Source organism: Hemitrygon akajei, chromosome 14 (genome assembly GCF_048418815.1).
Source record: "Hemitrygon akajei chromosome 14, sHemAka1.3, whole genome shotgun sequence".
NCBI classification, from domain to species: domain Eukaryota; kingdom Metazoa; phylum Chordata; class Chondrichthyes; order Myliobatiformes; family Dasyatidae; genus Hemitrygon; species Hemitrygon akajei.
The window spans coordinates 65466478-65487151 of NC_133137.1; the positions used below are offsets into that span (position 1 = coordinate 65466478).

The 20674-nt window shown below is 41.2% G+C and overlaps 1 long non-coding RNA gene across 1 annotated transcript in view; it reads right to left on the minus strand.

The window, feature by feature from the left end:
* Window positions 1–1725: 1725 nt before the first annotated feature.
* LOC140739000 (uncharacterized) overlaps window positions 1726–20674 on the minus strand; it is a 31955-nt gene continuing 13006 nt past the window's right edge. Inside the window, exons 2-4 of the long non-coding RNA XR_012101524.1 lie at window positions 13493–13603; window positions 12657–12721; window positions 1726–1855 (exon numbers count right to left, since the gene is read on the minus strand). This is a non-coding gene — a long non-coding RNA (uncharacterized lncRNA). The remainder of the gene's footprint in view (window positions 1856–12656; window positions 12722–13492; window positions 13604–20674) is intronic.

Below are 20674 nucleotides of genomic sequence, written 5' to 3' on the forward strand. Positions count from 1 at the left end.
TAGGGCATTTGACAATACTTTCTACCATTTTACTTCAAATTGCTACTTCATTTTAAGCTCCAATTGTGAAGACTCAAGTAATCTGAATATAAAAATTCTCCGAGGAAAATCTGGCATATTGAAACATATTTTCATCGAAATAGAAAGTATCAGGATTGTTGTGGATAAAGGAGAAATTACAGTTCAGGATGAAAGGTAAGTTGTATTCGATTTTTTTTTTGCAGACCTACTTCAAGATTACTAACACATCAGCCTTGATCTTATTAAATAGCTAAGCAGCCTTAAGGTGCTTAATTAAATTCTTAATTTGTATGTTCATATGCTTTTTCAAATGCTATCCTTTAAATTTTAATCCTGCTCCCTTCATTGATGATCTGTTAATCGATGAGGAAGTTATGCACAATGATTAGGTTACCCTTAAAATAATTCCAAGTTCTATTAAGTCAATGTGGTAATTATCAGGTAAAGGGATGTATGGACACAGAGAGGAAAGGATAGGAATACCATTTTAATGAACTACATGAGCACCAGAGTTCTGCCCGCATATGGTTGAATGAACCTACTTTTATACTTATTAAGACTCAATATGGCATATGACCCATCAGGTCCACACCAAGTAAATGGGGAAAGAGTCAAAGGGGAGATGTTGGGAATGTGAGAGAGAGGGTGGGGCTAATAAGGAGAGGAGGTGGCTGGCATTGCACTAGTATTGCCAACATTTATAACAAATGATGTGGCAGGTAATTATGCTAAGGCGTAATTTGCTGTCATCAATTAACATACCAGCAGTCTAAAATAGTAGGGAATTCTTTACTGCTCATTTCAAATCCTAACTTCATTTCTGTGTGCCAGTGGTGCAGCAGTCAGCAATGCTGCTTCCCAGCCCCAGGGAACTGGATTTGATCCTGGCCCTGGATGCTAAGAGGTAATTTGCTATCATCAACCTATTAGCGTGTCCTTTCTCTGTGGGCAACAATCAGAGCAGCTGGAGGAAACCTCCAAAGTCATAGTTACATAAGAGTTCCGTACAAAGGGCACAGAAGATCGGGATCGAACCTGGATCCCTGGAGCAGTGAACCAGAGGCATTGCTCCTCCTCTAAAATAATAGTGAGGAATTGGAATGACTAGTAAGTATTTCTCCCCAATTTTCAATGCACAGCTGCCAAGTGGGAGGCTTTAAGATTGATTCCCACTCATTGACCAAGAAGTGACACGCGTGGTTTTGCAGAATCAAGTCAAATCAAATCAGTTCCTCCAGGGCCAGGGTGCGAAATATACACAACATATTCAAAATAGTGAGCAAAAAACATAGTCACACCAAAAAAAATCCACATATATAGTCCAAGACCCTGAGCAACATGTCTCACAGATCAATGGTACAGATTCCTGACAGTACACAGACACTGAAATTCAGCCTGTCACTCCATCAGTCAACAGCATCACCCAGAGAGGCCAGCCCCCAACCAAGCACAGGTGCCACACTGCATTGCCTCCGGCAAGCCCACAACTCGAGGCCTAGTCCTCAGTACATCTGCGGCTCTGCAGCTCCTATGCTGACTGCTGCACCACCAAATAAGGGAAAAACAGGTCTGTGGCTTTTTACATTATCAATGCCCAGCAGGGTCTTGCGATTGCAAGAGAAACACCCACAATAATCACCTACTGTTCCACTGTGTGCCACCTTCGTGTGTGAACTCCGATACTTTTGAATAGCAGTCGGTTCCTCCGATACGCCGGCCAGCTTCTTCGACGACCTGGCTGGCTACTCCAATCAATGAGCTGCTCACTGATGGGGTAGACCTGCAGTACCCAAACTTCTTGGAGTCCAGTATTGTCTTGTGATCATAAAAATACCTTCAACAAAGAAAAATACACCTTTGGTTGGCCTCTGAGAGACCTCTGCATTTAATGGCACCATCATCTTACTGGGAAAATAAAGAAGGAACTTCTATACCCACTCTGCAGATTGAAGGAATGTATTATTTCTGTAATAAATATGATTGTTACCTGACCATAAGGTTAGAAACATAGAAACATAGAAAACCTACAACACAATACAGGCCCTTCAGTCCACAAAGTTGTTCTGAACACATCCCTACCTTAGAAATTACTAGGCTTACCCTTAGCCCTCTATTTTACTAAGCTCCATGTACCTCTCTAAAAGCCTCTATCATATCTGCCTCCACCACCAATGCCGGCCACCCATTCCACGCATTCACCACTCTCTGAGTAAAAAACGTAACCCTGACATCTCCTCTGTACCTACTCGCCAGCACCTTAAACCTATGTCCTCTTGTGGCAACCATTTCAGCCCTGGGAAGAAGCCTCTGACTATCCACATGATCAATGTCTCTCATCATCTTGTACACCTCTATCAGGTCACCTCTCATCCTCTGTCGCTCCAAGGAGAAAAGGCCAAGTTCACTCAACCTATTCTCATAAGGCATACTTCCCATTCCAGGCAACATCCTTGTAAATCTCCCCTGCACCCTTTCTATGGCTTCCACATCAAAGTTATAGTAACTTTTGGAGGTTAGAATATTTGCTGTTGCATTTTGCCCTTTCCTCTCTCAGCATTAGACAATAGACAATAGGTGCAGAAGTAGACCATTCGGCCCTTCGAGCCTGCACCGCCGTTTTGAGATCATGGCTGATCAATTCCTATCAATACCTGGTTCCTGCCTTGTCCCCATATCCCTTGATTCCCCTATCCATAAGATACCTATCTAGCTCCTTCTTGAAAGCATCCAGAGAATTGGCCTCCACTACCTTCCGAGGCAGTGCATTCCAGACCCCCACAACTCTCTGGGAGAAGAAGTTTTTCCTTAACTCTGTCCTAAATGACCTACCCCTTATTCTCAAACCATGCCCTCTGGTACTGGACTCTCCCAGCATCTGGAACATATTTCCTGCCTCTATCTTGTCCAATCCCTTAATAATCTTATATGTTTCAATCAGATCCCCTCTCAATCTCCTTAATTCCAGCGTGTACAAGCCCAGTCTCTCTAACCTCTCTGCGTAAGACAGTCCAGACATCCCAGGAATTAACCTCGTGAATCTACGCTGCACTTCCTCTACAGCCAGGATGTCCTTCCTTAACCCTGGAGACCAAAATTGTACACAATACTCCAGGTGTGGTCTCACCAGGGCTCTGTACAAATGCAAGAGGATTTCCTTGCTCTTGTACTCAATTCCCTTTGTAATAAAGGCCAACATTCCATTAGCCTTCTTCACTGCCTGCTGCACTTGCTCATTCACCTTCAGTGACTGATGAACAAGGACTCCGAGATCTCTTTGTATTACTCCCTTACCCAACTCTACACCGTTCAGATAATAATCTGCCTTCCTGTTCTTACTCCCAAAGTGGATAACCTCACACTTATTCACATTAAACGCCACCTGCCAAGTATCTGCCCACTCACCCAGCCTATCCAAGTCACCCTGAATTCTTCTAACATCCTCATCACATGTCACACTGCCACCCAGCTTAGTATCATCAGCAAATTTGCTGATGTTATTTTCTATGCCTTCATCCAAATCGTTAACGTAAATGGTAAACAGCTGTGGTCCCAATACCGAGCCCTGTGGCACCCCACTAGTCACCACCTGCCATTCCGAGAAACACCCATTCACCGCTACCCTTTGCTTTCTATCTGCCAACCAGTTTTCTACCCATGTCAATGCCTTCCCCCCAATGCCCTGAGCTTTGATTTCACCCACCAATCTTCTATGTGGGACCTTATCAAATGCCTTCTGAAAATCGAGGTACACTACATCCACTGGATCTCCCCCGTCTAACTTCCTGGTTACATCCTCGAAAAACTCCAACAGATTAGTCAAGCATGATTTACCCTTGGTAAATCCATGCTGGCTCGGCCCAATCCTATCACTGCTATCTAGATATGCCACTATTTCATCCTTAATAATGGACTCTAGCATCTTTCCCACCACCGATGTCAGGCTGACAGGTTGATAGTTCTCTGTTTTCTCCCTCCCTCCTTTCTTAAAAAGTGGGATAACATTAGCCATTCTCCAATCCTCAGGAACTGATCCTGAATCTAAGGAACATTGGAAAATGATTACCAATGCATCCGCTATTTCCAGGGCCACCTCCTTTAGTACCCTAGGGTGCAGACCATCTGGACCTGGGGATTTGTCAGCCTTCAGTCCCATCAGTCTTCTCATCACCGTTTCCTTCCGAATGTCAATCTGTTTCATTTCCTCTGTTACCCTATGTCTTTGGCCCATCCATACATCTGGGAGATTGCTTGTGTCTTCCTTAGTGAAAACAGATCTAAAGTACTCATTAAATTCTTCTGCCATTTCTCTGTTTCCCATAACAATTTCACCCAATTCATTCTTCAAGGGCCCAACATTGTTCTTAACTATCTTCTTTCTCTTCACATACCTAAAAAAGCTTTTGCTATCTTCCTTTATATTCCTGGCTAGCTTGCGTTCGTACCTCATTTTTTCTCCCCGTATTGTCTTTTTAGTTAAGTTCTGTTGTTCCTTAAATACTTCCCAATCATCTGTCCTCCCACTCACTTTAGCTCTGTCATATTTCCTTTTTTTTAATGCTATGCAGTCTCTGACTTTCTTTGTCAACCACTGAGGCCCCTTTCCCCCCTTTGAATCCTTCCTTCTCTGGGGGATGAACTGATTTTGCACCTTGTGCATTATTCCCAAGAATACCTGCCATTGCTGTTCCACTGTCTTTTCTGCTAGGCTATCTGTCCAGTCAACTTTGGCCAGCTCCTGGCTCCATAGAAACTATGGCTCCATAGTTTCCCCTGTTCATCTGCAACACTGACACCTCCGAGCTGCCCTTATCCTTCTCAAATTGCAGATAAAAGCTTATCATATTGTGATCACTACCTCCTAATGGCTCCTTTACTGCGAGATCGCTTATCAAATCCTGTTCATTACATAACACTAAATCCAGAATAGTCTTGTCCCTGGTCGGCTCTCGTACAAGTTGTTCCAAGAATGCATCCCGTAGGCACTCTACAAACTCCCTATCCTGTGGTCCAGCACCAACCTGATTCTCCCAGTTCATCTGCATGTTGAAATCCCCCATAACTACTGCGACATTACCTTTGCTACATGCCAATGTTAACTCCCTATTCAACTTGCACCCAATATCCAAGCTACTGTTTGGTGGCCTGTAGACAACACCCATTTGGGTTCTTTTGCCCTTACTGTTCCTCAGTTCTATCCACACAGACTCTACTTCTCCTGACCCTATGTCTTCCCTTGCAAAGGACTGAATCTCATTCCTCACCCCACCCCCTCTGCCCACATTTCTGTCCCTACAATAGCACGTATACCCTTGTACATTCATTTCCCAGGTCTGATCTCCCTGCAGCCATGTCTCCGTTATCCCAACGACATCATAGTTACCCATTCGCACCTGAGCTTCAAGCTCATCCGCCTTATTCCTGACACTTCGTGCATTCAGATATAGAATTTATAGACTTTTTAACCCATTTCTCCTCTCTCTGTTTGAATCGCTGCCTATTGTGCTTAACCCAGCTCCCCTAACTCCCATCGGGCTATACGCCCCTAGAATTTTGTTGATCTTCCTACATTTACTTATTCTTTCAACACATTTAACTCCATGTTCCGTCAGACCATCCCTCTGTACACCAGTCCTCCTTATCACTTGTTCCGCCCCACCTTCCTCTACTACACACTTAATATTCCGGAACCGTGTAGTCCCCACCTGTCCTTTATTCTTCCTCTCGCTATCTTCTCTTACATTCTGGATCCCCACCCCCTGCAAATTTAGTTTAAACCCCCCTAAGAAGCTCTAGCAAACTCCCCTGCAAGAATGTTAGTACCGCTCCAGTTCAGGTGTAAACCGTCCCTTCGGAACAGATCCCACCTTCCCTGGAACAAGGCCCAATTATCTACAAACCTGAAGCCCTCCCTCCTGCACCATCCTCTCAGCCACATATTAATCTTTATAATCCTCCTGTTCCTTGCCTCACTCGCACGTGGCATAGGTAGCAATCCTGAGATTGTTACCCTGGAGGTTCTGCTCTTCAGCTTCGCACCTAACTCCCTGAACTCCCTATGCAGGACCCCCTCACTCATCCTACCCACGTCATTGGTCCCTACATGGACCACAACATCTGGATTCTTGCCCTCCCTCTCGAGAATAACCTGCACCCGATCTGAGATGTCTCAGACCCCGGCACCAGGGAAGCAACATACCATCCGAGACTCCCGATCTTCTCCACAAAATCTCCTATCCGCCCCCCTGACTATAGAATCCCCTATCAATACCGCTCTCTTCTCTTCCCTCCTCCCCTTCCTAGTCGCGGGTCCAACCTCAGTGCCAGAGACAGGACCACTGCAGCTTGTTCCTGGTAGGTCATCCCCACCAACAGTATCCAAAACGGTATACTTATTGTTGATGGGAATGGCCACAGGGGTGCTCTTCTCTCTCTGTCTGCTCCCCCTGCCTCTCTTGACTGTCACCCATTTGCCTACCTCCTGTCTTTTCGGTGATAACCTATATAATATGGTCACATGATTATAGTACTTACTGACTGTTCTTATCAGAAGATTAAAAAAAACAGTTTAGGCCATTTTTTTGTTTCCTCTTATTGGCTCTTACTGATCCAGCAAAAGTCTCTGCTATGAAGCAAAGAACTTAATATTCTGATCCACCACCCAAGCAGCACTGACATGACAGAGAGATTTCTACAATAACTTCTTTTCATCTAGCATTATAAAGGAAATCAACAGACTTATTCATCTTATTATGAGATCCGATTGAATACAAATTGACTGCTATTTTTGTTGGTCATGGAATTTGCACATTATTCATTATGTCTTGTGTATGTGAAGCTGTTCTTCCTACTAAAAGGAGATTCCACATCTGAAGTAGATTGAGTGATAGAGTGAGCAATGGTGATTTTGTACTCTGAATATTAAACGAAGAGTTGTCACTATCGTTAGGTACTCACATGCCTTTAAAACTATTCAAAGGCAGAGACAGCTACTTTTATTTACTGTACAGAACATTGCAGATCAGCTAGAGATTGGCCTCCCCTCAAAAGCTTGTTTCTGATATCCTGCTGTTCAACTCAACAAACTCCTAATTGCAAGCCCATCTATGAATCAGGACCAGTCGTCAGAACAGTTGCTCCCAATTGACTGATTAGTTATGGTATCTAGATGTACCCTGCTTGTCTTCACTTCTTTGTTTTTACAATAGATTCTGTTCTTCATAACTGCCAATAACTCTTCTAGCCACAACTACATTGTATCATTACTAAGAATACTAATGCTTTTGTTCTCTGTGACAATGCCAATTTCTAAAATTGTTAAACTGCTATAGTTTGTTGTTATCAAATCCATTTTTTTTTGTCAAATGGACGTTTCAATTAAAGCTAAACATCAGTATAAGATGGGTTTCCAATCAAATGTTTGCTTTTGTTTTTGGTAAAGTTTGCAAGCAGTAAAATATAAAGGAACTATATAGAAATGTTAACAATCTCTTTCTTTATCAATCTTTTTATTAATTAAAAAGTACATATATATAAACAAGAGGAGAGTTATCTCAAATATCTATATTGATAACAATTCATATAAAAGGTAAAATAAACATTATCAAGATCGTACATAGGATTAATCTAATAGTACATAATAAAAATAAGATAATCGATTCTCCTCTTATCATTCCATGAAAAGAAGAAACAAGATAAAGAAACTTTTATAATTTTTCTATACATGAAAAAACCTACTAAACAAAAAAAAGAAGAGGAGAAAAGAAAGGGAACCGGGCAGCCCATACTGAGAGTGAAAACAAGAACAAAGAAAAACTTTCTGATCAAAGTTCTGATTTAAGTTGGAGGGTTATATAGGAGGCAGGGTTTAAGGGGAGGCACAACATTGTGAGTCGAAGGGCCTGTACTGTGCTGTATTGTCCTATGTTCTATGTTCTATAAATCCAAAGTTTCGAGAAAGTAGTTGGAAGAGCAATAAATCAAACCATATCAAAATATTGAATAAAAGGTCACCAGCTTTCTTCAAGTTTACAGGAATTTTCTTCCATTAATTGAATACACGCAACAAGTACTTTCTAAATGGTCTCCTATGACATTACCATTAATTGGACGAATTAATTCTATTAAATTGATAGTGTTACTGAAGTTCTTGTATGTATTCCAAGCAATTCCTTTTTTTGTTCCTAAACTGTTTTTTGATAGAATAGACTCTAAAATTCTATCTTATATTTGGAATAATAAAAATCCTAGATTGAGTAAACCTTTATTGCAGAAATCAAAAAAGTATGGTGTTATGGCTTTGCCAAATTTTAGAATGTATTACTGGGCAATTAATATTGGATATATTTCTTCTTGGATTCATTACTCAGACATAAATGACTGTCCTTTATGGGTGGATTTGGAGAAAAACTCGGTGAAGGGGTATTCTTTGGTCTCTTTACTGGGTGCTCTTCCTTTTTTGCTTTCTGAGATTGGTAGGCAAGACTTTAATCCCATTATTAAAGAATACATTAAGAATTTGGTTTCAGTTTTGTAGATTCTTTGAGTTTAATAATTTTGTTCTTTCTAGTAAAATCCATTTTAATTTTTTTTAAACCATTAATTTCTGATCAGACCTTTTTAATTTGGAAAATCAAAGGAATAATAACTTTTTTAGACTTGTTTATGGGAGTTTGTTTAATGTCTTTCACTCAGTTAGTGGACAAATATGACTTACCTAATGCACACTTTTTTACATATTTACAAATTGGGAATTTTCTACATAGTTGACTACCAAATTTTCCCTCTGCTTATTCACCAATGTAATAGATACTCTTTTTCAGGTTAAACCATTTCAAAAAGGACTGATAGCTATAACTTATAAATGGTTATTGAATTTGTGAATGTTATCTAACAATAAAATTAAAGCTGCATGGGAATTGGAATTTCAAGAGTCACTTTCAGATAATCAATGGGATAAAAATTTTCATTTGGTAAATACTTCATCTATTGTGCCCATCATTCCTTGATACAGTTCAAGGTAGTACATCGGGCACATATGTCAAAGGATAAATTAGCCCGTATCTTTTCTAATATTAATCCTAATTGCAACATATGTAAAACTGAGGTGGCTACTTTAACACATATGTTTTGGTCTTGTATCAAGGTTGATAATTTTTGGAAAGATGCCTTTAAAACTTTATCAAGTGTCTTGAGTTTGGACCTACAACCAAATTTACTTACAGCAATTTTTGAGATCACTCCATCGGAAGCAGGATATATTCCCGTTTCTGCTCAATGGATGATAGCTTTTACAACTTTCTTGGCTAGGAGAGCCATTTTGCTTAAATAGAAGGACTCTAATCCATCTACTGCTTTTTATTGGCTTACTTCCATTATGTCCTGTCTACGTTTAGAGAAAATAAGAAGTTGGATATAGGAATGTTCACAATCTCAGGACAATCTTAAATGCTCTAATGCACTCCCTGGCTGATGATGCACTAATGCAGTTAGGTCATAAGGCATAGAAGAAAAATAATGCCAATTTGCCCATTGAATTTGGTCTGCCATTCAATCATAGCTGATTTATTTTCCTTCTCTACCCCATTCTACTGCCTTTTCCCCATATGTTTTGATGTCCTTAATAATCAAGGACCTATCCAGCTCTGCTTCAAATATACCCAATGACTTGACATCCATAAAAACACAAAATGCTGGCAGAACTCAGCAGGCCAGACAGCATCTATGGGAGGAGGTAGTGACGATGTTTCGGGCCGAAACCCTTCATCAGGAGTGAAGTAACAAGGGATGGTCGGGGGGGGGGGGCATAAGAAGTGGGGGGAGGGATGAAGTAGAGAGCTGGGAAGTGATAGGCTGAAGGGAAATGGGCTGGGGGAAGGTGGAGAATTATGGGAAATAAAAGAGAAAGGAAGGTAGGGCTAGGAGAGATTATAGTGAGGGGGGAAAAAGAGAGAGAAAGAGAACCAGACTAAAATTATAGATAGGGATGGGGTAAGGGGGGGGCAGGGATATCAACGGAGGTCTGCGAGTTGAATGTTCATGCCAGCAGGTAGGAGGCTACTGAGGCGGGAGATAAGGTATTGCTCCATCGATCTGCGTGTGGCCTCATCTTGATGGTAGAGGAGGCCATGGACAGACATATTGGAGTGGGAGTGGTCTGTGGAATTGAAGTGTGTGGCCATAGGGAGATCCCGCTACTGCTGGAGGACTGAGTGCCGGTGTTCGGCGAAACTGTCTCCCAGTCTGTGGCGGGTCTCCCCAATGTATAAATGGCCACTTTGGGAGCACTGGATACAGTATATCACCCCAGTTGACTCGCAGGTGAAGTGGTGCCTCACCTGAAAGGACTATCTGGGGCCTAGGATGGTGGTGAGGGAAGAAGTGTGGGGGCAGGTGTAGCACTTCTTCCGTTTTCAGGGATAAGTGCCTGGAGGGAGGTCGGTGGGGAGGGATGGGGGGGGGATGAATGGACAAGGGAGTCGCGTAGGGAGCGATCCCTGCGGAAAGCCGAGAGCCACCAGCCACATCTTCCCCTCCCCCCAACTCTTGGCTTTCCGCAGGGATTGCTCCCTACGCGACTCCCTTGTCCATTCCTCCAGCAGTGGCGGGATCTCCCTGTGGCCACACACTTCAATTCCACAGACCACTCCCACTCTGACATGTCTGTCCATGGCCTCCTCTACCATCAAGATGAGGCCACACGCAGGTCGATGGAGCAATACCTTATCTTCCACCTAGGTAGCCTCCTACCTGCTGGCATGAACATTCAACTCGCAGACCTCCGTTGATACCCCTGACCCCCCCTTACCCCATCCCTATCTATAATTTTAGTCTGGTTCTCTTTCTCTCTCTTTTTCCCCCCTCACTATAATCTCCCCCAGCCCTACCTTTCTTTCTCTTTTATTTCCCATAATACTCCACCTTCCCCCAGCCCATTTCCCTTCAGCCTATCACTTCCCAGCTGTCTACTTCATCCCTCCCCCCACTTCTTATCCCCCCTCGACCATCCCATGTTACTTCACTCCTGATGAAGGGTTTCGGCCCGAAACATCGTCACTACCTCCTCCCATAGATGCTGTCTGGCCTGCTGAGTTCTGCCAGCATTTCGTGTCTTTATTTATTTTCAGCATCTACAGATTCACTCGTGTTGACTTGACATCCATAGCCATTTGTGGGAATAAATTCCATAGATTCACAATCATCTGACTAATAAAATTTCACTTCATCTCTGTTCTAAAGGGACAAATTCTATTCTGAAGTTTTGCCACATGGTCCTAGACTCTTCCACTAATGGAAGCATCATCTCCACATCAACTCTGTCTCGGCATAAAATTCAGAAAATACAGCAACCTGGTTGGGTGTAATAGGATATCATAACAGCAATGTGATAATAGTCATGTAATCTGTTTTGTAATGATTTTGGTTAAGGAATAAATACTAGATGGCACACAGGGAAAATTTCTCTTGCCCTTATTCTCTTAGTGCCATGAGACCATTTATTTTGAGGTTTGGAACCAGACAGGGCATTGGTTCAAAACCTAATCTAAAAAATAGCAGCTTCAATAAGTTTGAGTTTCAGAAGCAAAATTTAAGCCCTTGTACTCTCAACTCAGAGAGAAGAGTCCTTGTACTGGGTAAGAGAATGAATTTCATCGGTTATTCCATTTTATGCTTCCTCTGTTTTACAGCATAACAGTGCCATATGATGACAAAATGTTCAGCATTCAACAATATGGAACTTACCTGAAATTTTCAAATAGGAAGCAGACTATAACTTTGCTCTGGAACTTCAAAGATGCATTATCGGTAACATCTTTTCAGTCAATATGCATTTGCATTTAGAATGTACTATTTTGTGTATACTGGCCAGAGTCCCAAGACTGCGAATGTCTGTGAGTCTGCTGGGGAAGGTCCATTGTCTGCGAATCCACATGCCCACTGGAGGCCAAGGATAGTCTGTCCTGATGCTAGAGGACTATGAATGTGCAGAAGTTAGGAAAGGGGCTTGCTGTGCTTTTGTTGCTTTGTCACTTGATATGTTCTGTTTATGTTGTGTTTTGTGTTGTTCTGCCAAGCATTCTGGGAATGCTAAATTGCTGCTGGATTATGTAGTGATATTTACAGGTTGCCCCGAATACATCCTCAGGAGTGTTGTGGTTAACGTTAAATGGTGCATTTTGCTGTATGTTTTGATGTACACGTGGTAAATTAATCTAAATCTGAATCTGAACATCATGCCTTTTCTCACGGATAGTAATTGCCAGAGAAATCAAAAGGAAGAAAAATATTTATACACAAATTTTAGTGTTGGTAATAACTTATTTCTATTGTACTTTGAGGTGAACATTTTGCAAGGAAATAGCATACTATAAATATTTCCAGGAATTATGACTAAGTTAGGATTTTGTTGCTCTTGTTGTCAGATATTTCTTCATGATCAATACCAAGAAGAATTATGTGGCCTCTGCAGGGATTTTAAAAGTACCCAGTTCACAAAGGATATAATGCGTAAGTTAAACTCTGATTAGTTTTCATCTAAACTAATTAAATCATGTACTCTCAGTAATTGATCATTTTTCATTATATTTGCAAATATCATAAAAGATATTGTACTGTATTAATAAAAAACTGATACTTACACTCTGCAATTTTGCTTTGGTGTAGAAGTGATCTTTTCTTCTCAGTTGAGTACTTCAAAGGATGCCTGTGAAACCATAATTTCAGAAGAAAAAGATTGCTCTCATGCTAAAGTAAGTTATTACTTCAAAAAAAGGAATGCAAAATGCTATAAGGGAAAACTTTGGGAATAACCAGAATTTTCATTTTGGAGGGGTGAAAATGAATAAGGAAGTATATCTACTTTAAAATTACACACTTAAAGGTATTAAGTAATTATACATCTAAAATCTTCCAATTTGTTTTGTAGCTAGTGAAGATTTTGCTGACATAGTTTTGTGTTTTGTTTTTTTTTGCATATAACTGTTTCAATTTTGGACTTCAAAATGTAAGCAGTATTTCAAATAAAAAAATTCATCCAATAGAACGACGCATGCTCAATATTTAAATTAAAACTAACCAATTCACAGGGACAGTGCCCAACAAATTTGACTGGGTAGTCAGTGTTTTGTCCATGGAATGGCCCAGGATGTAAGTTAAACTGCCCAGTGTTAATTTGGGCTCCTTTCTTCATCTTAATGTTATTTGAGGCTCTTTTCAGATATTTAATTTTATCAGAACACAGCATCAATATTTTAGGCATTTTCTCATGGCCAAAGCATCCAAATATGGAATCTTAAAAAAGGATCAATGAGGCTCTCATAAACGTGGTATCCTTTAATTTTGCTTCCCTGAAGTTTGTAGGAATATAATTTTCAGCTGGAAGGTGGTTGACCAGCTGCCCGAAGTGCAGAACCAAAAGTGTGCATGAGTTTCTGGATGCAAAGTAATCTCAAAAATCTACATATTCAGTAATTACCTTCCAATAAATTTCAGCAAATGGACGACCTTGGTAACCTAGTTCACAAGCAGTAACCAAAGGCAGGTTCAGGAACTCTGGTGGTTATCAAAGTCTCAGATTCTGGCAGACCTGGAGGGTAAGGCAAGGGAGGATAACTGCAAACAGAACTTGGATCTTGTATGCATTAAACCATATGCAATACTTAACAGTCAGAATGTGGTAATCATAAATGGTTCTATACATAGTGAAATTATCTTTTTGGCAGTTTACTTTTCAAGTTGCAGGGTAAAGGATTTGTGAAGTGGATAACACTACTTGCAAAGAGGAATAGAAGGTAGATAAAGCCAATAATTCATAAAAGAATCCATTAAAAATTGGGGAGAACTTGAAATATTAAGAAGATATTGAAGTATTAGAGGAGCAAAGCAAGGATGCTAACCTCAAGATTAATCCCAGTGTCATACGAGGGGTGATTGATAAGTTTGTGGTCTATGGTAGAAGGAATCAATTTTAGAAAACCTAGCACATTTATTTTTCAACATAGTCCCCTCCTACATTTGCGCACTTAGTCCAGCAGTCATGGAGGATATGGATCTTGGATCTCCAGAAAGTGTCCACAGCATTGGTGATTGATAGGTTCGTGGCCTAAGGTAGAAGGAGATGAGTTACACTGATGTAACACTGAGCGTCACAGGAAGTCATTCCTACCTGTGGCCATCAAACTTTACAACTCCTCCCTCAGAGTGTCAGACACCCTGAGCCAGTAGGCTGGTCCTGGACTTATTTCCACTGGGCATGATTAACTTATTATTATTTAATTATTTATCATTTATATTGCTATATTTCTTCACTATTCTTGGTTGGTGCGGCTGTAACAAAACCCAATTTTCCCTGGGATCAATAAAGTATGTCTGTCTGTCTGTCTGTCATATAGTTCTTGTTACATGCACATGCAGGTCAACTCTTTGAGTGATTATGCAGAAAGTTTGAAGTTAATAACTCATCTCCTTCTACCTTAGGCCACAAACTTATCAATGACCCCGATGAGTTATTAATTTTAAACTTTCTGCATAATCACTCAAGAAGTTGAACTGCATGTGCATGCAACGAGAGCTGTATAACTCAGCTCCTTCTACCTTAGGCCATGAACTTATCAATCACGCCTGCTGTGGACACTTTCTGGAGGTCCAAGATCCGTATGCTCCATGACCGCTGAACTAAGTGTGTAAATGTAGGAGGGGACGATGTTGAAAAATAAATGTGCTAGGTTTTCTAAAATTGACTCCTTCCACCTTAGGCCACAAACCTATCAATCACCCCTCGTATGATAAGAGTATTTGCTAAGGAAAAGACTGAGTCTCTATTTCAAAAATAGAAAGCATTTCAAATTTCACTTTCAAGTGAATGGCTCTGGAATTGAATGAAATAAAAGGGTGGAATGTATTGAACTATCACCAGTGACTCTTCTCCCACTACCATCATCACTCATAGGATTAAATAAACTTCCTCAGCTTGATTAAGGTAGTGAACCTTAAATACATTCAGTGCACTATTCTGTAATAATGTCTTGTGATTTGTCATATTTAATGAAGTGATAAATCCTGACACCCAACTACAGTTGCAAACCTGGCCCTTTTTTAATTTCTTGTTTCCAATTTCGACCAGTTAAGGCTTTAGCGCTGGATCTTTCACTGGAGTCAAGCTCCAGTTGTTATGGCAACACTCCTTCTACAATATGAAGTTTTAGTCTGGGAATATCAAAATCCATATGGACAATTCCAACAGGTGGTAAATCTGTATGCTGCCTTGCTCTAATGACACAGGGTACAGATGCTTTCACACTGGGATTCCATTACTGAGTGAAACACAATGACTGTAAGGTAGCTCGGTGGAGATACCTTTTTCTGGAGAGTTAAACTGAAAGGAGAACTGAGGTGGCACAGTGGCACATTTAGATGGGCTGTGAACTCACAGCTCCAGCGCTTTAGTCTCCATTTTGAACTCTAGTGCTGTCTATGAAGTTTACACTTTCTCCCTATGGCTCTCTGGTTTCCTATGGTTGTCCAGTTTCCTTCCACATCCAAAAGATGCATAGACTGGCAAGTTAATTGGTCACTCTAAATTGTGTCAAGTGTGTAGATTAGTGGTAGAATCTTGGAGTCTGGCTGAAAGAAGGAGAGGTAGAGTGAAACTGCTGGACTGAGAAGAATAAAACTGGTATGAGTGTAGGATCAGTTTAAATGGGTGTTTGATTGACTTGGTGGACAGAAGAACCTCTTTCCATGGTGTGTTAGTGAGGCAGAAGCAGATGATATTAAAATAAAAATCTCCATCTACTGAATCAGAAATCCCTTAATGACTAAAGAAGTGAGAGATGACATCAGGAAATAAAGCAAAAAAAAAAATGGTATAGATACCACTCACTGGCAGAGATACAAACAACAGCAAAAAGTGACAAAAGAAATTGTAGCCATAAAAGCAGCATCAAAAGATTTTTCTGAATTACGTTTAGAATGAAAATGGTCAATAACAATGTGTGCGTGTGCGTGTGTGTGTGTGTTGCAAATTCATAAAAATATCCCAGTGAAGCTAGTACAAAATCTGGGATATGGACTAAATAGAATTAAGTACGGTGACAGTTTTGAAGAGCCCGATGACCAGAAATAATGTTTGTTTCCCTGAGAAACTTTCTAAAAGTTTCCTTACCTGGAATTTAAAGCAGCAGATATTAAAGATTTTATTTATGATCTTCCTAAGACTCCTGGATTTAGGAACTATTCCATTTAATTGTCAGAGTACCTCAAATTACACTCCCAATTAAAGTTAAGAGAGGGGAACTGGGTAATTCATAGACATATTAGGTAAATATCTATTTTTGGCATTTTAACAGGGTCTGGAGTTAAAAAAACCAATTAATTTTCAGCTGATTAAAGAGAGTATGGATATGTAAAGTGTAAGTTTACATAGATTATTCTGGACCTAAGATATAGAATACTTTCTAACTGATGAAAAGATAGAAGCAGTGGAATTTTTAAAAAGACTAAATGATTCTGGGCTTCCAGCCGGGTACGGGTATTGATTATAACTACCGTTTCAATGACAAACTCTGCCATCTTCATCAGGGATGATGCGCAGACATTTCTAATCTAGTGGTATTTATACCCCTGTAGCCCACACCTCCTGATTGGTTAGTCTTCATCCAATCAGAAATCCATTCTTCCATCTTGTTTACAATCAAATTCCAGTTCTTATTTAGAATGAGACCCTCATCTTTGTTTAAACTCTTTTCCTCTAGTTTTATTTCAAGGCTTCCTTTACCAGGTGATCCCAAAAGCCATTGGTGCAGTAGATTTGTGCCATTGAAGTCGATCCTATGGCCATTGCAAAAGCAATATTCTGCCTCCGGCAATTTCTCTGGGTAATCCAAACAGATACACCTCTCGTGTTCCTCGATGCAGGTTTTCACTGTGCAATGGACCAAATCAAAATGAAGAAAAAAGAACATTCAAGTCAGGGAAATGATAATTGAGAAGCACAAATCTGGGGAAGGGTAAAAGACCATCTCACAGGCACTGAGCATACCTTGGAGCTCAGTGCAGTCCATCATGAAACCACAGCCACACTGCATAGATTAGGCTACCTCTACAAATGTAGTCACCAGAGAAGAATGGCACTTGCAAGGGAGTCTACAGTCAGTCTGAGTGAGCTGCAGAAGTCAATAGTTTCAAATGAAGAAAATTGATATCCTTGAGAGGCCCCAGTCCTGGCCTTACACAAACTGAACATCTCTGACAAGACCTCAAGATTGCTGTCCACTGCTGCTGCCCAACTAACCTGACACAGCTTAAGCAATATTGGAAGGAGGAATGGGCAAATCTGGCTCCATCACATTGTGCAATAGTGATAGGGGATTACTACTAGCTGTAATAGGTGGTTCAACTGAGTACAGAACAAAGGGAAGTGAATACTTTTGAACTGTTTGTAATACTCATTTATGTGAACAAAAGGTTGGGAAGTTGATTAGCCAAGATTAACTGAATACAAAAGTAAGCTTTAAGTGAAGTGTTCCCATATTTAAGACCACTTCCATTCACACCTTTCAGTTTTACTCCTTTCCCATAAACATTTGCTGCCTGCCTAGCTGGCTTTATTAAAATCAGACACAATCAGAATTCCTTCCACAACTCATTTCAGTATCTGATGAATCAACAGCAATGTTGATGGAAGGAAAATAGTTCAGAGATCTTGGGTGCCATTTTAACACAATTAATGACTTGAGGTCTCAAAATATGCATGAGAATGCCACTGGTCATTAACTTTTATGAACCACGAAAACTATTCATGGAGGGCTTTGCAAAGTTTCCTGACACTGTTCTATATGTTCATTTTTGTGACTCTCTTTTAACATTCAGATCTGTTTGAAAATGGCAGAGTATTTTACAAACTGTATCAGCAGAACCATTTTAAATTCTTATGAAGAGATTTGTCAGATGGATGCATGCTCTTATAAAGGTGAAGAACCTTACCTTCCTTGTGCCAATTTTGAAGAATCATCACGCCAATGTACAATAGCACATGGTGAAAAATGGCAAACTTGGCGGCAAGATACACAATGTGGTAAGTTATCTTAATTTTTGGTATGTTATGCCCACCATAAAGCCAAGCTCTTCTTAAGTTACCTCCATCTCCGAGCCTACCTCTGGCAGGGATTCCCTACCCCGCACTGATCGTCCTTTCTCCCATCTCTATTCTTCTTCTTGGACACCCTATTCTGGTCTTCTGCCTGTTCTAGATCTTTTCACCTCTATTTGTCATTAAGATATCAACCTTCTCAACTTCAGCACTCCTGTCCCTAGTTGAATCTTACCCCCTCTAAGCACACTGCTCTCTACTCTCTCTGCACCAAACCCAACCTCAGCATCGAACCTGCAGACAATGTAGGTGCTGGTGTAGTCTGGTGGATTGTTCTCTACCTTGCTGAGCCAGGCAGCAGCTCTCAATCACCTCCTCCTGCTCCTTGAAAAGGACCCTGCGCAAGACCATTAGGCCATTATTTCCCACACCATCACCAACATTATCAACTCTGGAGATCTCCCATGCACCACCACAATCTTCATAGTTCCTTTACCCCACACTGCTTGTTTCTACCTCCTTCCCAACATCCACAACCTGACTGTCCAGGTTGGCCAATTGTTTCTACCTTCTCCTTCTCCACTGAAATCGTGTATGTATAACTCGACTCCAATGTTCCATCTAAGGTGTGCGCGTATGTACACACACATCTTTTGTTATTAACGCAAAAAGGAATTTAAACTGTGCACAGAAGGTTGCCACCCTCCACATTGTTGGCATGTTAAGTATATTTCACGATCATACGCAATCACATTTCCTTTTCCGGTTACTTATGCAGACGGTATTGACAATGTGGAGTTTGCGATGATTTGTCTGCAGATTTTACAGTTGGCTTATTTATGCTGTTCTTATTGAAGAAATTATTCAGTGCGCACATGTTTTTGTCACTGGGTGAAAAATTGCACAGCACAAGATTTTTGCGCACAGCGGTCATTATGAATTAGAGGGAACATTGATCGACTCCATTTTATCCTCCTTGGGTCAGTTCCTTCCCACATACATCTGCAACACTACCCATACTCTTGATCTTTTCAGCAACTTCCAATTCCCTGGCCTCATTTTCAGTAGGATGTCCAGTCTAGATGCATTTTTATCCCTCATCAAGAAGGCTTTAAAACTCTCGACAACAGAGCCAACCAATTCCCCTCCATCTGGCTGAACTTGTCCTCACACCCAACAATTTCTCTTTCGGCTCCTCCCACTCTCTTCAAATGCAAGGTATAGGGTAGTCGCATGGGCCCCAGCTATGTCTGCCTTTTCATTGGCTACATGGAACAGCCCGTGTTCCAAGCCTTCCTTGGCAATGCTTCCCTATTCTTTCTGTGCTACATTGATGACTGCATTGCTGCTGCTGCATGCACCCATGCTGAGCTCGTCAATTTCATCAACTTTGCTTCCAACTTCCACCCTTTTTGTAAATCCACTTGGTCATTTTCTGACACTTCGCTCCTCTTTCTCAATCTCTCTGTCTCCCTCTTCTGGGAACAAACTGTCTACCAATATCTTTTATAAATCTAGCAACTTCCACAGCTATCTTGACTATACCTCTTCCTACACTGTCTCCTGAAAAATACCATTCTCCTTTTTCAGTTCCTTCATCTCTGCTGCATCTGTTTGCAAGATGAGGCTTTCCTTTCAAGAAAATCAGAGATGTCTTCTTTCATCAAAGAATGGCGTTGTCCTTCCTTCACCATTGAAGGGGCCTTCATCTGTATTTCCTCCATTACCTAGACATCCGTCCTCACTGCATCTTTCTGCCACCTTAACAGGGTGAGAGATTGTCCTTCCACTCCTTACACCTTAGTGGCACGGCATCCATGCTGGTGTCGGTATTGCCCTCCAGTATTCACTTAGCAGAAGACTAGGCCTCAAGCATTGGTGTTGCCTATTTTTAGCTGCCCAGGAGAGAGGTGTCTGAGTCAGTGTCAGAGGCTGCATAGCTCAGTATCCAGCACTGCTCTCCAATGTTCCCTTGGTGGAAGTCTGCATGCTGCATTGTGTTTGACTGCAGGTTGCTGCCACAATTATGGACACAGAGTCTTGGACTACATTTTTTTTATATGACTCTATTTTACTGTTACCTTATATGTGCTTTTTACTGAGTATAGTGTTGGTACTGTGCTTTGCAACTTGGCCCTGGAGTAATGCTGTTTCATTTGGCTGTGTTCACGGACATTCATGTATGGTTGAATGACAAATAAACTGGAACTTGAACTTACACCATCTTTAATGGGATCCTACTACCAAACATATCTTTACACCCCCCGCCCCCCCATCTCCAACTCTCCACTTTCCTCATGGATCGCTCTCTCCATGGCTCCCTTGTCCAGTCATCCCTCCCCACTAATCTCCCTTTGGGAACTTATTCCTGCAATTGTAAGAAGTGCTACACTTACCTATTCACCTCCTGCCTCACCTCCATTTAGGGCCCCAAAAAGTCCTTCCCAGTGAGGGAACACTTCACTTGCAAATCTGTTGGGGTTGGCAACTGTCTCCAGTGCCCCCAATACTTTGGTGAGTTCCAATGTAGATTGGAGGACTACTTTGTTGAGTGTCTTCTCTCTATCC